Raw genomic sequence first — 12,921 nt, 5'->3', positions numbered from 1 at the left:
AAATGATTATGTGCATGGATTTGTCATCCAAAGACTGCCCAAATAAACCTTAATCCCAAGCAGAAAGCAACCACACTAATCCATTCTTCATCCAATTACATTATGTTGATATGCAAGGCTATCTCATTCTAGAATCTTAATGCACAAAGTGTCCGTTGTTTAATATAGCCACATCTATAAATAGAACCTGCTAAAATAGAAAGTCCCCAAAATGACCTCATACAAACAATGTTGAGACATTCCTAAACAAACGGGGTATATCCACAGAGGTCAAACATATTAAGGCAATCCCCTCACACATAGAGATCAAATATCAGTACACCAGTGTTTATGTGGTTAAAATCCCCAAAGAGGGAAACAGTCCATGGCCCCAGCCTACATGACCACTTGAAGCAATTAATTAATGTGAAAAGAAAATAGATTACAAGAACATCTCTCAACAATTGATCATCAACAAATGACTCTACACGCTCTTTAAATAGAGATAACATTTGTCATCAAAAAACTTTAACAAATAACATCAACTGTGAAATGAAACAAGGCATCATGACCAAAGAGTTGTAATATGCAATCGACACTTCAAACTTCAATTATGATGTAATTTTTATGAAATGGGTCATACTTAAGACCTAATTCTAATTTATCAAATCGAAATTCTATGTTGAAAAAGATAGATAACTATATTATATGCTAAGATTTCTTAAGCCTCTTACCAAGGGAAATTTCTAATTTCTTATCCCTCGGTCTAGTAGCAACAAGAATCTTTCTGGGAGCATGGGGAATTTTTCTGAGAGTGTGCTCCACTTAGAAATGATCTTTTGTGTGTGGCAGTGCGAGAGGGGGTATGGGGTGGAAAAAAATGTATTTATACTAATTTTGCATAATATTCACATTTTATAGCAAGTACAGAAATTATTATATCTTTTTAGAGGCCTTAAAATTTTGCATGTCCATCAAAGCTTTTAAATTATTGCCAAGTTCTTGAAACTCATTATACATGATTGCTTGAAATAACTTCAGAGTCCTTTAGGAATAAAAGGTCCAATGCTAGTATGGTGAGATTTAGTGGGTGATTATTTTGATTATTGTTTAACAAACAAAAGAAAATTTATTAAATTTAGTATTTACAAATGAATGCACAATGCCTCAAATATGCACCCATAAGGGTAATTTAGCTTGCTTCTTCTAGGTGAACTTAATAATTCATGCTTCTAAAACTCCTTTGACTTTTAACTCCGAGCCTACGCTTTTATACATTTTTTTTCTTTATGGGTTTTAATTTTAATCTTTTGTTTTTGGTCTTTTAAAGAAGTTTTGTTGTTGAAGGGATGTCGTATTTGGATTCATTGGAGTGTAGGTTTCCTTGCTCACCTTCAGAAGAGTTCTAGATTATGTAGAGTTTTGTGTTTGGTCCTTTTTTCTTCTATTGTTGAATTTGATGTCTTTTGCTTGGACTTTAGAAATGGTTTCTTTTATTTTATTTAGTAGCTTCCTTTCCTTCTTCAATTTGGTCTTGTCCTTTATTTTCTTCATTTCCTTAATTTTTTTTTGCTTGGAACTTAATGGTTCGTTCAATTCTTCTAACTTCCTTTAACTAGCATATTTTCATTCTCCTCCTTCTCTGCTTTTGATGCCCTTCCTGTCCTTGACACTATTTGGAATGCATAAATCATGGCCATACTTTTGGCAAAGTCTACAATAGAAGTTTACACGACCATTTGTGGCACAATCTGCAAAAGTTCATGTTTTTATAGTTGAGGACTCCAGATGATTTCATCTAATTTTATAGTTAGCGCTTATGAAATCCCCTTTCGGATGTTCATTTCCACACAGCAATTGCCTTAAGTAACTACACCATAATCTTAAATAACCTATGGGATGAACTTCTTCAAGTGGTTAGCTATACATTGGAGGGCTTCTTTGCCCATGAGAAAATTGGAGATACATAAACCTCACCTGAACTAGAATTCCTTTGAATTCATCAATTACAGGATTGAACTTTGGGAGCTAAGTCTTTAGGCATGGACTTTTGCATACCCACTCCCAGGATCCTTCCTAGAGGACTGTTGGCCTTCAGATATGAATGAAACCTATGGTGCAAAGCTTGTGTTTTACATTGTCTCTAACTAGATTACAAATGAATCCTATGGTGCAAAAATCACATTTTACATTGTCTCTAACTAGATTACACTAATTTTCCCCATTCCATTAATGAGAGCATATGTTAATATATCATATATGTGTTTGGTATGGTATAATTTGGACTGAGCATTCTAAGGATTTGACTGCGGTCACACAGTGTGAGTCAAAGGACAGTTGAACTGACTTTGTAAGTTGTCAAGTAAATAATTAGTAACTAAGAATGAGAGGGAATAAAGGGGTGTAATGAATAATTGGATGATTGGTAAGAAGTGTCTGACTGATGTCAAACTTAAGTAGAATGAGAGGAACTTATGGAGAAGTTCATAGGCAAGGTATTGTGGAGGAGTAGCAAATGCGAGAAGATATTATTGTAACATAAATGTTTGTAGTATGGTGAATTTGTACTGGTAATTGTAAGTATTTGACTATAGACACACAAAGTGGGCCAAAGGATAGTGGAACCAACTTTGTAAGTTGTCAAGTAAATATTAGTACCTAAGAATGAAATGTTGTAATAGGGTGTAATAAAGAATTGTGATGTATAAGAGAAAGTTGTCTCTTGGTAAATTCTAGATAAAGGGTTTTATAAGTAGTATGGATTAAAGTCTAGTGTTCCACCTGTCAGCATCAAAAGCTAAATAAAGCCTCTATGTAGTGACAATGTGATAGGTGAAGGCTTTTGCTAGACTTGATGTTGTAACTAATTAATGCAATTAAACATCAGTGTTCCACGGGTATGTGTCCCCCAGGGTGGGGTGCATACACTCCATTCTTCCCACGCACCTGGGACGGGGGATGACTTGGAAAACGTTTCCCCATGTCCCCCTTTTGAAGAGACATTGGGGAGACACAAGGGAGAACATTTCCCCTATGTGGGAGACATGTCCCCCTAAAACGGGTGCTTCTGGGCGTACCCCCTCAAAAGGGGGATGCCCAGAAGCACCGCTTTTGAGTTTCAAGAACTTTTCTGTGGGGAAGCCTATTAGTTAGGGACTATAGTTTTTGGTATGAAGTGAATTTTTTTGTTTTTTGTAAGTTCGGCATTGGTGAGTATACACCGTGATCATGTCCAAGAATATAACCTGAGTAGGGCAGGGAATTGAACCAATGACTTAACATCTAGGAGTGCCTAAACAATGCACCTGATCATCGTCTATCCAAGAGCCATGGACATGAAGTGAGTGCTTGTCGAATTTGTATTAATTACTAATTTTTTTAAACAATTTTTTTTAATTTTGTAAAATTATACATTAATCTCATTTTTATGTAAAGAAAAAAACATTTATTGAATATTTTAAATTCATACATTTAATTTTGCTATTGGTTTAACTATTATGATGAAATTTAATTTTCACATTAACGCAACTCACATATTGCAACATTTTGAATGCACTATGCAAATTTAAATGATTTGTTGCCCATGTAGGTCGTTTGTATTTATTACTATTTAAAGTGATCACTCTAAAAAATGATGTAGTCCAAACTCTATCCACACTTCTACCTCAGCACGTGTTCTTACACTAGATTGAATATCTTCCATATCTGATACTGCCATATTTGTTCCCCTTTTACTATCCATATTTATTTTCTTTCTTGGCATTGGAACAAAGGACATGACACAATGGCATCCCGCATAATCAGGCCCCTTAGCACACTAAACCTTTCAAGAGATACTCGACCTCCGAGGACCGAGCTTGTTCGACCAACCGACCTTCGAGCTCGTTCGACCAGTCGTTCCCTGACTTCTAGTGAGACTATAGATTTTTGTGCGAAGTGATTTTTTCTGTAAGTTCACATTGGTGAGTCTACATCATGATCATGTCCAAGAATAACACCCGAGTAGGTCGGGGAATTGAACTAATGAATTAACATCTAGGAGTGTCTTAATAGCAGTGATCCCATGGACACGAAGTGAATCCTTCTTGAATTTGTATTAATTACTAATTTTCTGAAACATTTTTTTAAGTTTTTGTAAAATTATATATTAATCCTTTGTTACAGCGGAACCGCTCTCGAGAGGTCGGAAACCCATTCCAATGGTTCCCATGCTCCCAAGAGATTTGGAGCTGTATGGGAACATTCCCTTTTCAACGAGAGCCGCAATGGAAGTTGGGGAAAGTTCCAGGAGCTTTGAAGATTGTTTCTTTTGGAGTTTTGATGTTCCCTAGGGTTGGGGAATACAAAGCATGTAGAGAAATATGTTGAACTGCCCACAAAACATGAGCCTATGTTGAAACCTTTGCAGGAAGAAAGGCCAAAGACATCCTTAACACCGATATCCTTAATTGAGAAACTGGAGCAATCTCTTGATGGGTTAAGGAAGTGTGTGGCACCTCGATGTAAGGGCGATATCTAGGATGTTATGTTGATGAGTATTTTTTTGTTGTTTATGTATATATATCACAGAAGATTGTGTGTGCATATTGTGTGTGATAGTTAATGTTTAAACAATAGAGTTGCTTTAATTTTTCTCTTAAGAATAACTAGAGAAACATATGTAAAATTGTTCCTTTGTATTTTTAAGCCAAATTGTTTTTAAGACTGGTCATGTGTCAAAGAATTGATAATGAACTTGACATTTTAATATTTATATATATATATATATATATATAAGGGAGAGACTCGGGGAGAGAGGCACCCACAAAATATATTTATATATAAGAGAGATTATATATTTATTATTTATATATTTAAATAGATATTTGAATATTTTGATTCAATATTAATCTTGATTATCATATAAATTATATAATTACAAAATGTTTTTTATTTTTATTTTTTTATTATATAATAATACAACTTTTGACTAGTCGTTTCCTATAAATTTTGGGGAAACCTCTAGGCCTTCCTGACACCCATATGGAAGTTCCAACATTCGCACTTTCTAGAAACTCATGCAACATAGTGCAACATATATATACATATATATATATATATATAAGAGAGATTAAATATTTATTATTTATATATTTAAATTGATTTTAATACTTGAATATTTAGATTCAATATTAATTTTGATTATTATATAAATTATATAGCTAATTAATTTTTTTATATTTTAAATTTTTTATTATATAATATTACAACATCTAATTAACCATTCCTGTAAATTTTGGAGAAATGTTCCAAAAATTCATGCAACATAGTACTAATCTCATTTTTATGTAAAGAAAAATGCATTTGTTCAATATGTTAAATTTATATATTTAATTTGTTATTGGTTTAAGTATGATAAAGGAATTTAATTTTCACATTAACACAACTCATATATTGTAACATTTTGAATACTCTATACACTTAAATGATTGGTTACCTATGTAAGTTATTGGTATTTATTACTATTTAAAGTCATCACTCTAAACAATGGTGTAATCCAAACTCTAAGTGCATTACTACCTCACCATTTGTTCTTATAATAAATTGGATATCCTCCATATCTAATGACAACCATTTTTGTTCATGAACAGAGGACATGACACAATGACATCCCGCATAGTCCGCCCCTAGACACACTAGACCTTTGGACATTTGAAAAATACCTAACCTCTAAACCCAATTGACTAACTGACATTCGAACTTCTTCTAAATCGATCCCCACAGACAATAAAAACCCTTATATTTCAAATGTTATTAGATATATATTCTAAAGTTCAAAAAATAATAATAATAATAAATAAATATTATCGACTAGTATTAAAAAACTAAAATATTATCGACTAGTACTAAACTACAGAAAGATACATGTAAAAGAAAAAGAAGATGTTTGATTTTTTTTATTTCCTCGGTCTTTAAAAAGTAAGATTTTATTACACATTGAAAAAGACAGAATAATTACAGTCAACTTACACCCTCAAGCCACCCCTCAAAATGCTCATTTGAAATGTATCTTCAGTGAATATATGTGGCTCAGGATCCAAGGAAAAAAATCATTTAGAGAAATTCCCGTGATAAGAAAGAAATACAGGGGTAGCACCTTCACATCTGTATTAGTGGTTGTAAATTCAAAGAAAATCTGGCCATGCGATATGGATAGTGTGCCATCCAATTAGGCAGCCTCACATTCGGATAGATCCGACAAACTGATCCGCTATAAAGCCCGTGGGGGACTGGACTTATTCTTCAGCGGCATAACTTCACAATTGAAAGATCATCACTTGCTAACTCATCTCAGTTTTTCTCATCGTCCCGCTCACCATGGCAACTGCCTCAGCCATCCAACTGGACAGACTCTCCTGAGGCCGCAGCAGAATGAACTCGTCGGGAAGGTAGGCGTGTCGCAGGCTCGAATCACCATGCGAAGATCCGTCGGGATCGCCCCAGAGAGTATTTGGTAAACGACGTTGGACTCTTTAGCGCCCATTTTGATTTTTAGCTCCTTAATTATTCCACTCTTATAATCTTCTTGTATTTGGTAAACGACGTTGGACTCTTTAGCGCCCATTTTGATTTTTAGCTCCTTAATTATTCCACTCTTATAATCTTTTTGTTAAGCCGATAAGCCTTCCTATGCATCAACTTTTTCATCAACACTTTCATTTTCCTATTGACATCTGGCATGCTTTCCTAATCCACATTTGGCTATAATCCTGCTTGACATCTGTGCACAGATTTAGGTCGGCTTTCACACCAGTTTTATGCTGGAGTCTTTTACGTCGGAGTTCCAGGGTATCATCTGCACAGCCCAGCCGTTGACCGGAACATTCACAGTGTTGCGCATAGGAGGATCGACCAGGTTGAACTTCTGAGGATCTGTTTTTGGATTATAATTACCAAACCCTGATCCCACAATGTAAAAGTCATACCCATGGAGATGGATAGGATGGCTTTCACCCGCAAAGATGTTTGTTCCCTGGAGAATTACTTGCACCGTCGTGTTATAGTTTAGAACTTTTACCCAGAGGCCTCTACTTCTAAGTTACCAAGTTCGGCCGTATCGGCCCAAAAAATTCGGAAATTCGTCAGTACGATTCAGTTCGCGTTTTAATACGGTAAATTTAATACGGTACGGAGTTTTTAGTTTATGGATTCAATTTATGTTAACAATGCCCAAAGTTTGCGGGTTCTTATTGGTCGTCGTTGCCGTTATTAGCAAAGACGCTGAGAGGGCACGGCCCTTCGGAATAGCGTTTGAATCTCCTTTCATCAATTAGCAAGCATGCAATGTAAAATAGATCTAAGCTGAAAAATAATAATTTTTGTATTCAATAATGTGATAGAAATTTTTAGTATTAAAAAGTTCAAACAGCAGTAAGTTATATATTAAAAAGAGTGTAAAAATTTTCATTCTTATTTAGATGATAGTTATTAGTAAATTGGATAATAGTGGTTCATTGCAATTGTTGGTATGGAATTCGAATTTAATTTAAAGGGTTCAGAATTTATACATATTTATTATTGAATAAATTTTGATTTGAAGAAGAAAGAGATTGAGATATAAGTTTCTTGATCTGTGTTGATCACTTGAAACTTAATTTTAATATTCAATATCTAATTTTTTATATAAATATCAAGTTTGAATTTTTGTTATTTATATTATTATATTTGACTTACACGTTTTTCAAATTTTCAATACTAATAAATTTTGCTTGATGCATTTTTTCTTTCATTATTATGTAATTTTAAATAGACATAAAAGATTAATATTGGAAATAAGTACAACATTATTCAAAGTATCAAGTAAGGAAAGATTCATTTCATTTTTTTTTAATTTTGGAAAAAATAAAAAATTGTTAGCTTTTATAAGATGTATATTTTCGAATTTTTCTCGTATTGAATTTTATATTGTCAAATTTTTTTATATCGAATCGAATTCGAATCCGTATTTGAATTGGAATTTAGTAACTATGAGTCTACTTACGCTCTGTGCAGTATAATCAAATTGCACGAGAGGGTTGTCCGGGAAGTCCCCAGAGAACACTCCTTTCATTCCAAAATGTTGAGCTTGAAGAATTGAAATAGTCGTTGGGAGGACAAAGGATACGTTATTCATACTCGCCGCAAATCTTGATCCGTTGGGACCTCCACAAGACTGTCCTGGACAGTTGATCAATCCTAGACCGATGGTGTAGAACAGATTCTGGTCCACACTCTGAGGAACGAAGACTGGGTGGTCGTGTGAGGCCAAGCTTCTGAGAGCATTGGCGAACTTAGTGGCAGTCTGGGTGTCGTTATAAGCTGGAAGATTAGGCACAGTTGGAACTGATGTACTGCTAGAACTTCCCTCGTATTCTAAAATGGCAATGGTAGTGGTGTTATCGAAGGGAACTCCTTGTCCACTGGAATATGCTCGAGCAGCCATGTAATATCTACCTGTAGATTGATCAGCAGTGACAAGTACGTCTGTTGTCTCTAGAAAGGCTTCGTATACAAAGCATCCACAGCCACGACTGTCATTGTGTGGCTACCTACCGTGAAGAATAGGTCGGTATTGAGTGCAGCATTGATAACCCGTAGAAGATTAGTTTCCCCACTCTTCACCGAGACGCGAATGGTATCTACATCCATGCTTTTCCATTAGCCCAGATCTCTAGAAAAAAACGAATTAATTTGCCATTCAATTTAGTAATAGTAGAGGAATTTCAGTCTAGAAGATGGATAGAAATGTACCTGAACTTGAACATTGGTATAGGTCTCCTGGTTGTCCATTTATAGTAAATGCATCTGAAACGTTGGGGGCAGCTCCTGTTTGGGTTGCTTGGTTCACAACATCCATAGGATTCCTATTCCACCATTCTCCTGTGAGTGCAAACAGGGCCTGGCATTAAAATCAAACATAATTGAATATTGCCAACTGGAGATTAAAAAATTAGAACCAGTGGCAGTATACCTAGAAGAATGGGAACCTCGCCATTGGGTGTGGGAAAGGGATAAGTAGCAACCGGGCTTGGGGAGATGATCAAGGCTCCATAGACAGTAGCTCGAAGCCATGAACTGTGGGCATGCCACCATAGAGTCCCTTCTTGACCAGTGATGGTGAATCTATATGTGTAACTACCCCCTGGGCGAATGGGGCATTGGGTTATAAATTCAGGCCCATCGGACCACCCAGTGCGGAATTGGCGCACTCCGTGCCTACAAATACCATATAATCTTTTTCTCTCTTATTATCTGTAATTAAAACTGTAAAATGCGTCTCTACGCACTTACCATGACATGACTCTGACTAAAATGCTTTAATATATAAATCTTGTTCTCTCTGATTGAGACATACCAGTGAATTGTAGCGTTATATTGGGCGTTGTTGTACACTTTGATCATAAGAGTGTCCCCGTTGGTGACATGGAGAGTTGGACCTGGAAACTGACCGTTAACGGTGATTATATTGTGCGTCCCACATAGCCTCTTTACTGATGTCGATTGGAGCTGAATGTATAATTAACCACGTCCACAGCATTAGTCTAATGATCAAAGAAGCGTATTTAATATAAATAAAATAAATCATAATTACATAAAATATTCTTAAAACTCTATACAAAACTTTGAAATTATTTTTAAATTCTTACTTGAATTCAATTAAGATATATAAATCAAGATACAATCAAGAATCCAACTGAGAAAATACATAAGTGAAAAATAATGAAGATAAGAAGGCGTACAACGAATGTCTCAGTCATTAGTTTCGCGGAAGCCATAGCAGTTAATAACGTCAGCCACACGGCCATCAAGACATTTTTTTTCTTCCGAGTGAAAATCCATATATGGCCGCAGCCCTCATGATTACATTATGGCCGAAGCCAGAGTGAAAATCCATAAATCCATATATGGCCGCAGCCCTCATGATTACATTATGGCCGAAAAATCCATATATGGCCGCAGCCCTCATGATTACATTATGGCCGAAGCCAGAGTGAAAATCCATAAATCCATATATGGCCGCAGCCCTCATGATTACATTATGGCCGAAAATCCATATATGGCCGCAGCCCTCATGATTACATTATGGCCGAAGCCAGACAGATACGACCGCAGTTGGCAGATACGGCAGAGCCGTCACAATGCGCCCAAGGGGGACCTCTGCAGGGTTCGAACTCGGCTGGGGGGAGCGAAAGCCATCCGCCCCAGCCGTCTCATCATGCACGCTGGGTGCTACACGGCCATCAAGACATGCTGATTAAACACTTCCATTGCAGTTTGATTCACTTACCCACTAGGTATATCCAATAAATGAGCAAACGGAATAGTTTTATTATACTGCACTATTTCGACTTCAACTTCAAACTTCAGAAACTATGTATTGGCTGCGACTGATTTGAGAGAAGAAAATAGACATGGATTACGAAAGTAAGGAGATCAATTATTTATACAACCCAATTACCAATTGCAATCAGTTTAGTGATTAGTCTACGTTGAAGTTGATAGAGTTTGTTAGAAAAGGTTGAAGTTGGTAAAGTTAGGCATTGATTTGAGTTCCAGAATGATCAAGATACAAACTTCGTACTTGACATTGAACGATCAAAATACAAAGTACTTGACATCGACGGTGACTGGAGAAGAGGTGATATGCAAGCATTTGAACAACACCCAAGCAGCTTATGCAAGGATAATACGTTTTTCAAGTGTCTAATGGTCCCCCTAACATCAATTAATATCATTAGTGAAAGTCGACTAAACACTTTAGAGATTGTAGATTCCATAATAGTAACTGTATCATTGTCTCCACTCCACCATAATAGTAACAACGAAACCTCTAAATCATGATTCCCTGCCTTGAAACAAATGTTAAAGTTTTGACAAATAAGCCAGGCTACATTGTGATTCTTCCCCAGCTTTTTCCGTTGCGTTAAAATGTAGGCATCATTCCGTCGACTTTGTTTGTCAGTTTAATATTTAATCGAAACACCTATTAATTCAACCCACGTTTCCAATCTTTTGTATAAAAAGTACTTGCTTGTGGTTGAAGGCTTTGGACTTTCGCGCCTTACGCTAAGGATTGGGAAAGATTCGTTACAGTTTCAAGCATGGACACTTATGTTTGCCTTTATGTTTATCGCAAGCTCAAACGCGGCTTCTTGCAAATGCTTGTTCCACAAGATATCGGTAAGATGATTCACCAGCTATCTCTCATGATTATTGCGGCTCATGTCAAACATTGTTGCTGAAACCCATAATTATTAATTTCCATTGATCTCAAGCAATTTCATTACAGCTGCTGAAACACATTATTATTACTACTGATTTCAAGCATAACTACTACAGCCACAAATGTTTTGGAAGTTTGTGTGTGTACTTAGCTTTCTCCAATTGCCTCGTTTTAGATAACATTAAATATCTCACGCATGTAATATTCTCTTGCATATATGAAGTGATATTTATGATCGTTTCTAAGTTATTAATTTGTTGATATTGGTTGGTATTGGTGTAATTTTTCAAATTTCTACAGTTAACATTAGGTTTTTGGCTGAATTTTTTTGGGTGACGTCAGCGTGCTGTCATATTTTTCAAGATTTCATAGATAGACATTATCTTTTATTAAGGATTTATTTTATTTTGAGCAATTTGTTGATGAGGTTTAGTTTGAACGATTAAATTATTATAATATTTATTATTTTGAACCAAAATACAATTCTTTCAATTTAACATTTCTATAAACCTTTCTCTACACCTTTTGAGGCAATTGCTAATTATATTGTTGGGTTGGTGTGGTGACAGGTATGGACTTGACCGCCTCATATACCTAGGACCCTTCTCCGAACAGACGCCATCGTATCTCACCGGAGAATTTCCCGGCGACTACGGGTGGGACACAGCGGGGCTCTCTGCCGATCCAGAGACCTTCGCCAATAATAGAGAGCTGGAGGTGATCCAGTGCAGATGGGCCATGTTGGGGGCGCTGGGCTGCGTTTTCCCGGAGCTGCTGGCCAAAAACGGGGTGAAATTTGGGGAAGCCGTGTGGTTCAACGCCGGGACGCAGATATTCTCGGAGGAGGCCTCGATTACCTGGGGAACCCTAACCTGATCCACGCGCAGAGCATTCTGGCCATTTGGGCGTGCCAGGTTGTGCTCACGGGATTGATTGAGGGCTACAGAGTTGGGGGAGGACCCCTTGGGGAGGGGTTGGACCCTCTGTATCCAAAGGTCCTTGGGTAGGACCCTTGAGGTCGGGTTGGACTCTCTGTACCCAAGAGAGGTTGGAAAAGGTTAACCAGCTTGTTATTGGACATTAAATGCCCACTTAGCTGCAAGCTTGATAGCCATATAAAACAGAGTAGGAACAGAGTGTTCAAAAAAGCACCACGCGCAGCTTGATAGCCATATAAAACAGAGTAGGAACAGAGTGTTCAAAAAAGCACCACGCGCATTTGTTTTATATGGCTATCGAACTTACAGTTAACCGAGCATTTAATGCCCGATAGCAGGCCCGTTAGCCCTTGCCGGGGAGCGTTCGCTGAGCTGAAGGTAAAGGAGATCAAGAACGGGCGGCTGGCCATGTTCTCCATGTTCGGCTTCTTCGTGCAGGGGATTGTGACCGGGAAGGGCCCCATTGAAAAACTGTACGACCACTTGGCGGACCCCACTGCCAACAATGCGTGGGCCTATGCCACCAATTTCGTCCCCGGCAAATGAAGTAAAGTGACGGAAAATAAAAGATGGCCGTAATCTGTGTAGCATACATCTGACAGACTTTCTTGTTAATAAGCCAATTTTCTTTCAAACAGATGTTATTCGATTTCCTGTTAAGTTCCTGCATCGGTTTTTTGACTTATATAATTACGTAATAATAATTTATAACATGAAAGTTATTAATTAAACTATTCTCAAAGCAATATTAATTTTATTTTT

General features: G+C 36.8%; 2 pseudogenes; one reads left to right on the top strand and one right to left on the bottom strand.

Annotated features, from left to right (window-relative positions):
* Positions 1-6,763: 6,763 nt before the first annotated feature.
* On the bottom strand, positions 6,764-10,363 carry LOC149202213 (laccase-12-like; annotated as a pseudogene).
* A 1,075-nt stretch (positions 10,364-11,438) lies between these two features.
* Positions 11,439-12,705, top strand: LOC149202212 (chlorophyll a-b binding protein 151, chloroplastic-like; annotated as a pseudogene).
* The last annotated feature ends 216 nt before the right edge of the window (positions 12,706-12,921 follow it).

This window comes from Pinus tabuliformis, chromosome 2_1 (assembly GCF_031772625.1).
Source record: "Pinus tabuliformis cultivar Carrire ecotype Pingquan chromosome 2_1, CPIR1, whole genome shotgun sequence".
NCBI lineage: Eukaryota > Viridiplantae > Streptophyta > Pinopsida > Pinales > Pinaceae > Pinus > Pinus tabuliformis.
Note: the sequence above shows the minus strand (reverse complement) of the source record. Positions and strands in the feature narration are given on the sequence as shown.